Below are 8,749 nucleotides of genomic sequence, written 5' to 3'. Positions count from 1 at the left end.
TTCAGCTATCCTGGGGAACCAGGAAAATAATGGATATGTAGCACACAGTTCCCATGTGGCCTCTGCCAGGCCTTCATATCAGCACCTGTCAAAGCTTGATCTACAAGTTGATTTAATGTGTAGTCACTCTGAATGGTTGCTTTCACATGAAACCTCCTTATCTACCTGCTCTGGTTGTGATAGATGGAGGAGGTCATGGCCTTGGGAGGAGTTATTTGCAGATTTTCCCTCTCTCTTTTTCATTTAGGTTTCTATTTTAAAGGGAATCTGAGCGGTGTTATTTACAGCCCTGCTAAGGAAGATTAGCAGAAGCAAAGGACAATAATACAGACAGAAATTTTATGATGTTATTGCTCTAGGCTGAAAGAGATGAAAGTACAGTGCTAATGACACAGCGTTTTGGTGTCTGCTTTCAAGTTATGGCGAGGAACGTGAAGGTAAGAAAAACATATTTACAAAGGTATTAAAGGGCTATGATATGGATAGGTGCTTTCAGGTACCTAGTAATTCTTCTCCTCTTCCTTCCTCCTCCTCTTCCTCTTCCTCCCTCCTCCTCCGCCTCTTCCTTCCTTCCTTCCTTCCTTCCTCCTCCTCCTCCTCTTCCCAAGACCCTATTAATCAACAAGAATGGAACTAGCGGTGCACATAACACATATAACAGGCACAATAGCAGGAAAAAAAAAAAAGCAAGCCTTGTAAAGGTGAGATTGCAACAGAATTGCAGACTTCATTTAGAAACACTACAGGTATATTCAGCATCAACAGACAGACTGAGCTTTTAGAAAACAGCCTAAAATATAGCACAAAAACATAGCTACATAGGGGACAGGATGGTGATATTAGCTCTCAGTTTGTTTTGTAGTAGCTGCAAAGAGAAAAGAGGAGACCAGCTATTATGAAGTAGGGCAAACCAACTATTTTTGTTGTCTTTTTTGCCTTATTATTGAAGACTAGGAGCAAGTAGAAGAGGCAATTGTCAGATCCAACATTCCTTGGTTGATATTATTACTGAAGAAAGATCTCAAATGAATGCACATTTTAATGTCAGCAATCAACACAAAACTCTGCTGAAACACCTTCTCAACCAAGCTTGATTAATGTTAAAAATCTGAGAAAATAACTGTTCTGAATGGAACATCCATTTCATTCAATGTGCAATCACTGCTCCTTCCTGGAGAATGACCCTGTGAATTTATTGCCCTTATAAGGCTTCAGTAAACATTTTGTATTATTCATCATTACTCCTAGTCATTAGTTTTACAACTGTATAAGCCTAGATAATAAAAATACTATTGTTTGGGAGAAAAGAAATTGTGACTTCCTTCTGCACAGAGGAAGCAATCAACAAGGATGCATTTTATTTAACATTTAGTAAAATTTTCACTATTTCCAGAGCTGATATGAAAGACTTCAGTGGTTTTTGCTGTGTTATATATTTAATACAATATATTTGTTTTACTTTACCAAAATGTTTATGAAATTTTAGATAATTTTCTCATCCTTTAATTACTACTCCATTCTTGCAAATGTATTTTTTAGAACCCTTTAGTAAAAAGTATGGATTTTCTTGCCATCTTTTAAATTATTGTATGCGTGCTTTATAATTTTGAGACTGTTAGTTTTTCTGCTAAAATATGGTATTTGAAACAAAGGTTTCTCTACAGCAAATATCCACGTTTTTCCCATACTACATGTTTTTCCCATGCTAGAACATCAAGCACCTCTTAAAATTACCCATCACCAGTTGTTTCAGAATACTGCTATTAACATTGTAATGCGTTGAACCAATTATGCATGCACGTGCAGAAAGTCCTTTTCAGACATGAAGTCTTCAGCCAGATACATTTGTAGTCGTAGTTTTCATAGCTAACCATCTCAAAACCAGTCATAGCATCTATGAATCATTAACTTTCTGCAGGAATGAGTTCCATAGGATGCCTACACACTCAGGAAAACGTTTCCCTATTTTAACAGCATCTTTTCCTGTTTTCTACCCGTCTCAGACAAGCATTCAGATCCTTTTGCATCCTTGAGTTTACATGAATTGTATAGCTTGAATGATAGTACAGGGTAACACTGTCTCTCCCTTTTAAAATCCAAACTGATACTGAAAGAATGTAAATTACTGTATTTTTGTATATAAAAAAAGAGTTGTGGAATTGTTATAACTACTGTATTTATTAAGATGTGTCAAACTGTTACAAATTACATCTGTTTCATTTATGGTTTTCAAGAAAATTTGCTGATATTTAAGTAACTAGCTTTCAGCCACTATTTGATTTAAACTCCTTTTTTTATTTTGAACACTTTTTGGTTGTAGATTTAAAAGTAGAAATTCAAGGACTGACCTAACTTCAAAACAAAAACTCCAAAAATTGGCTCTTCCTAAACATTCTTTAAACTTCCCTTCTTCTTGACATTTATAACACTGCTCATCTTTGAACTATAACACATGAGTTTAAAGAATGAACACTGAATGAAGTACAAATATCTGCATAGCCACACGGCAAGCTGGCACAAACTTGGAGATTTGTTTTTACTTCTTCTTTCAGGACCCTGAAGCAGAGCTACTGGAGATAGCATAAGCTACTGTGGCTGCTGTGGCCTTTGTATGTTCTAACTGAGTTACAGAAAATGGTAAGAAAACAAGGGCATGACTAGAAGAATAAAGTCTGGAAGGAAGATGAGAGATCGAGTCACATAATAAGGGACAGAGAGGAAGGATAAAATTAAAAAAAAAAAAAGAATTATGGATAGAGGGATTAGGGAAGGAAAAAAAAGCAGGATGAAGAGAAAGCAGGAAATCAGGCAAGAAAAATAGGTTTTGGATGCTGTTTTTTACTCAACTGTCTATCTCTTTTATCAGTAGTTACTCATGATCTTGTACTAAAGAAGGAGCCATTACATTGGAGTTCTTTTGTTTAGTACAAGAACTACGTCTCTTCATTGCATCACTTAAATGAGTCTTAGATGTTTAAGACTTCTTTTTCTTTCCAGTTTGGCTCTTAGTCTGTCTCTCTAGGTTCTTAGACTTTTTTTTGAAGTCTTCAGTGAAAGCTTTTGTACTGCCATCCTTGGCTAAACAGTTGCTCATAAACACATGCAACAGGCAAACGTTATGCTTCTTTGGTTTGCTTTTCATAAAATTCAGCCAGGCATAGCACTTCCCTGACAGTGGTGCCATTATTATTGCCACCATCAGCATTGAAGAAAGCACAACTGGCAAGCAAAACAGCTTCCCTTTTTGTCATGTGAACAAAACCAACCTCAGCAAATCCAAGAACACAAACTCAGCAACACTAAAAAACATGGAAGAAGACATTCTAGCAGAGAAAAAAATCACTATAAAGAGAAAGAGAAACTGAGAAAGAAGAAGATATCCCTCTTGATTAAAAAGCAATTGATGTATACATTCTGCATGCTCAAGTAAAGCCAGTAGAGACATAAGCATCCAGTGCTGCTCATTCATAGCACAGTGAGCTCAGTGCTTGAAGAAAGTAAAACATCCCCTCATTCTTTAGAGCTCATCAAATTCTCTACCCTTTTTTTTCCTCTCCTGTTTTTGGCAAAAACCTGTCTATGGGTGTTTTAGTTATCTCCTTTCATCAAAGTGTCAATTTCTTTATCTTTTGCATTCATAACATCTCTTATCTTATTGCACTTCTCTTCTTCCTCTCAAATATCTCCTACAGACTTGTGAGTGGGAGAGGACATAAAAAGTGCAGTGGGAATACAAATGGCATTTCTCAACTAGTTTTCTTATATTATGTGTCTTTATCAATTTCCTGTTGTAGGGAAAGAAGTCCATGGCTCCTGTTGTGAGCAATTTATATTCATGTGTTGTTTGCTTTTAAAGTATTTATTTTGTTCAGGTGGATATCTAAAAAACAGTATTATTTCAAGGAGATAGCTTTTGGTGTTTTGGTGACAGGTGGCCCCACTACCTAAGTGTTGGTATGTATTTGCTTAGCTGAATTGGCTGTAGATAACAGTTATACTGAATAGCCCCCTCTTTCCTCAGAAGGTGGTTAAGGCTCATGTAATCTGTGATAAAACTTTTCCACTCTCTCACTGTTTCTCTTACAGAACCCTATTCCCTTTCTTCATAGCATTACTACCTAGGAGGGTGACCACCAGAAAGGTGCATGGACCTTAAAAAGTCTTCCCCAAGAGCCTGTGTCACATATTTGACAATGCCTCCATACCTTTGCCACTGAAGGGAATTAGGACTGGTCAAAACTTTGCAAAGGAAGCCAGATCAGTACTTGCAGATTCAGACTGAAAGTTCTCATACAGCAAGGCTGTTAAGCAAGTGCTTAAACTGATCTCTCTTCAGCAACCAGCCCTTGGCTACATGCCTTAACAGCCTTATTGAGCAATGCTGGCCCACTGAAATGAGGCCTGAGAGCAACCACAGCTCCACTGAAGCTGGACAGTTCCCTAGTGACCATGACAGTATTGCACACCTGTAATTGAAATTGTGGTGATTTCCAGCAGTCTTAGATTTTGAGTTGTTAACCTTTTTGGTTTAAATTTTTTTTCCCACATTTAGACTCTTTTTGAAGTGTCCTTGTCTTTCATCTGCTACTGTCCTTTTGTCTGAATTAGTTGCCTATGCTGAGTATTAAAAAAGAAAAACAAAAAAAACACACAACCCCCCAAAAAAGTTCAGTGGGCTGCAAAACAGAGGAAATGCAATTGTATAAAAAATTGTAATCCATTGGCAGTTACCAGAAACTGATGCCATGTAGGTTGCATACAGTGAGAAAAAAAAGTTCAGTGCCTTAGTAATTCAACACTTGTTGAGAAATCTTTGCAAATGTACAAATTTTACTTTTAGCCAAGTTCTGACTTCCCTTTGCTAAGGACAGAAGGTTGTTTTAAACTACCTCCAGTTCCAAACATTCAGTTCAAATGGGCATTGATTTGTGAACCTAATAAGATTTTAAGGGTTGCTTTTAAGACATCAAACCAAATTTTTGAGTATGCTGAACTACAACTTCGAATTTTAGCAGATCAAGAATTTCAGGATAAAGACATTGTCTTCATACATATTCACAAAGTACTAAATATATGCCTTGTGTATGTGAGTTATTAACAATATAATAAAGAGGAATCTAAGACAGAATCGCAGTGCTCCATAAAAAAACAAAACAAAGAAAATTAGCATGTAATGTTTTGCCTCAAGTGTCTTCAGTGACCTCAGTGATAAGAATGTAATAACTCATGACCAAGCAGTAACAAAAAAATGGACAAACTAGAATTCTGCCCTTGATCCTCTAGCTTATTCTGGTGTGCATAGCCTTGAAATTGTAGAGTTTCACAGATTAAAGTGACTGTATTTGCTCATTAGTAACACCCCTCCACAGCTCACATGGCTGGGGACTGTCTGTGATAAGCCAGCCTTTACAACACCTTCTGTGGCCCACTGTGGTTCTGCTCACCTTACCTCCACCAAGATGGTCAGTGGTTATCAGTTGTCTCCAGCATAACCAGGTGCTATGACAAGATGGCCTTACAGCTAAGTCCATTCTCACAATTATTTTTTTTTCTTATCTGCCAGCCACCGTCAAACAAGATGCTTAGACTGAAAATCTAAAATTTAAAATATCCAACTAATCACACATACAACAGTTTATGACACAGCCACAAATTCCTACCCTACTTGAAATATAGTTTTGGAGAAAGCATTTCACATATTGGCATGGACAATGACTACAGGGCTGCTTTACAGAGCAGTTTTTCCCACAATTTTTAATATCTCAAGTACTTAGAAACCACATTGCAAGAGCTGTTTAGAAAGCTGTTCAGCAGATGCTGCTAAAATTTACCAATGCCTAAATTTTACTGCTGTATTTTATTTTGACTGACAATGTAACTTTTTATCAAAATAGCTCCACTACAGAATAATGAAATAGCAATGTCATTAGAAAATACTTCTCTGCTGATAAAACTGCAGCCATGTTAGAAGGCTAGCAATGCTCTTTAGTATGTTGTTCTGGAGTAGACAGGTCTAAGTGACAGCAGCTGAGAAAAGGTTGAAGGGTAGAATATGATCTCTTCAGCTAAAAGCATGTTTGCCCGGCGCTGTGGAGCACCATGCAGAAGTATCCAACCCAGGTCTGATCAAGAAAGCACTTGAACTACAAGTAGCGAGGTCGCATTAGCCTGGTTGAGTGGCAAGGTTTATTAGCTGGAAAGCAGAGCCTATATAACCCAAGCTATACTGCTTTCTGGATACAAGCCACAGAGTGCTGCCCTATATTACGCAGAGGAAAAAGCAAAGCTGGCACTAGTTGTAACAGTACTGTTAGGGAGTTCTTTAGAAAAAGCAAGCAAAAAAGACAACTCCTGAGGAAAATGAAGGAAGCAGCAGAGAGCGCCTTGTGGGAAAACAGTAAAATGAGAGACATGAACTCAAGATAGTGAGGGCAGATTGGGAAGAGACCTTATCTATTCAAGAGAGGATTCAATGGTCTGGAAGCCAGGGAAGCTTGAACTCCCTTACCTCTTCTCCTGAGGGCACTTCTAGCCCAGTAGCTCAAGGCACAAGTAGCCCCTGATGAACTGCATAAAGGACCGACGTGGGCAGCCACTCATGTGTGCCTTGGCTGCATCCAGCCACACTAGTCCGTATGGCTGCCTCTGTGTGATCATGCTTATAGATGAGCAGCACATCTAATTAGAAGGGTTAGGAGCCATATTTCAATACTCAGTAATAAAAGCCTAAGCTGAAGAGGTACTCGGCTGCTAATATAATCAGGACTTTTGACCTTGCCCTCTGAGCTCTTATTCTGAATGAGGTTTTATCACAGTATAAAAATCTCTTCACCTGTCTTTGCTAGGGCTTACACAATTGCTACACCAGAGCAAATATGCCTCTGATAGTCATTGAATGTATTCAGCCACTGTTTTTTTTTTCAATGCACACAAAACTGACGAAAACCACTTTCCATCTTTTTGCTTCTGTTTGTTTTAGAAAATGCCAAACAAACTGAGCTTTGGGAGTTGTAACTCATGCTGTTTAAAACAAACTGCCATTGGCAAAACATAAATATCTAGTTTTGCTGCGTTTTTTTCATCCAAAACTGATTGAAGAGGTAGAAAATCAACAGAATAGACTGCTGGTCACTGCCTTTTAAACTTACTGATATTATTTCATCATCCGCCTCATTTCTCTACTGTTTCTTGCACTTGCATTATAAAAAGATAAGGATTTAGGAAAGGATGATACCTTTTATTAGGCTGATAGATGTACGCAGGAGAAACAGGCAAGCTTTAGGACAGGTTTGAGATAGAAGCCACAGGTTGAGAACAATTTCCTTTAAGTTTATATTAATTATGTTAATGATTAGACAATCTGAGGGAATAAAAAAGTTGGAATAGGTATAGCAAAAGAGGTTATAAGTAAGCAGAGACAATTCAAGATTGTTAGTTCTTGTGGGACAGAGACTAAAGTGCAAAACTGTTAGGTGATGGTAAAACATATGGGAAAAATCACATTGTGCTATAAAACCAATACTCTATTTCATTCCTAGTATCAAACATTTTGGCTTCCATCTGAGGCCTAAAGTAGGGCTTGTGTGCCTGAAAACTCATGTCTTTCCTCAGAGACTGGGTTGATCTAAAGAGAGATCCTTTTCCCTGTAAGTCTTGCCTTATACCATCCACAGCCACAATAATGCTATGATTATACAGTGGGTTTTTGGTGGGCTTCAACTTTGTTTTTGTACAGTACCTACAGCAACAGGCAGTGACCATGTCCAGGCTGCCTGGGTGCCATGGTGCCTATACAACTAATACTGACTGATCACTTCTCTCCTGCTTCTTATCGGTCTTCCAGATCGAGGATAAACTTCTGATGAATGTGGGGCTGGATGGACCACTGCTATGTTAGGTGGTTTGGTTGTTACAAAATTTGTGCCATCTTCTAAAAAAAGAAAATTTCTGAGTTTGTATAGCCAAGGACCAGCAACTGTGACAAAATCAAAGCCTAATCAAATGCAAAATACATGGAATTGTATAAATTAGTACCCAATTGTATTGGGTTTGCATGGCAAGGTTTTGGTAGCCAGGGGGGCTACAGGGGTGGCTTCTGTGAGAAGCTGCTAGAAGTTTTCCCTATGTCCAATGGAGTCAATGCCAGCTCCAAGTCGGACTCACTGCTGGCCAAGGCCAAGCCCATCAGCTACGGAGGTAGCACCTCTTTAATAACATGTTTAACAAAGAGAAAAAAAAACTGTGCAACCGTAGCCAGAGAGCAAGTGAGAATATGTGAGAGGAACAACCCCGCAGACACCAAGGTCAGTGACAAAGGAGCGGGAGGAGGTGCTCCAGGCACCGGAGCAGAGATTCCCCTGCAGCCCATGGGGAAGACCATGGTGAGGCAGGCTGTGCCCCTGCAGCCCATGGAAGTTAACAATGGAGCAGATACCCACCTGCAGCCCCTGGAGGACCCCACACCAGAGCAGGGGGATGCCCAAAGGAGGCTGTGACCCCATGGGAAACCTGTGCTGGAGCAGGCTCCTGACAGGACCTGTGGACCTGTGAAGAGAGGAGCCCACGCTGGATCAGGTTTGCTGGCAGGACTTGCGACCCCATGGGGACCCGCACTGGAGCAGTCTGTTCCTGAAGGACTGCACCCCATGAAAGGAACCCACACTGGAGCAGATCATGAAGAACGGCAGCCTGTGGGAAGGACTCGTGATGGAGAAGTTAACAGAGGACTGTCTCCCATGGGAGAGACCCC

The 8,749-nt window shown here is 39.4% G+C and overlaps 1 long non-coding RNA gene across 1 annotated transcript; it reads left to right on the top strand.

Moving 5' to 3' along the window:
- Window positions 1–277: 277 nt before the first annotated feature.
- LOC148051439 (uncharacterized) lies at window positions 278–7,971 on the top strand. Its single transcript, XR_015699703.1, has 3 exons — window positions 278–437; window positions 2,553–2,637; window positions 7,844–7,971. It is a non-coding gene; the product is annotated as an uncharacterized LOC148051439 (long non-coding RNA).
- Window positions 7,972–8,749: the final 778 nt, after the last annotated feature.

The sequence above is a fragment of the Nipponia nippon genome, unplaced genomic scaffold, assembly GCF_047370975.1.
Source record: "Nipponia nippon isolate SJK-2023a ecotype South Korea unplaced genomic scaffold, ASM4737097v1 scaffold_6, whole genome shotgun sequence".
NCBI lineage: Eukaryota > Metazoa > Chordata > Aves > Pelecaniformes > Threskiornithidae > Nipponia > Nipponia nippon.
The sequence above is the reverse complement of the archived record's forward strand: the minus strand, read 5'-3'. Positions and strand labels throughout refer to the sequence as shown.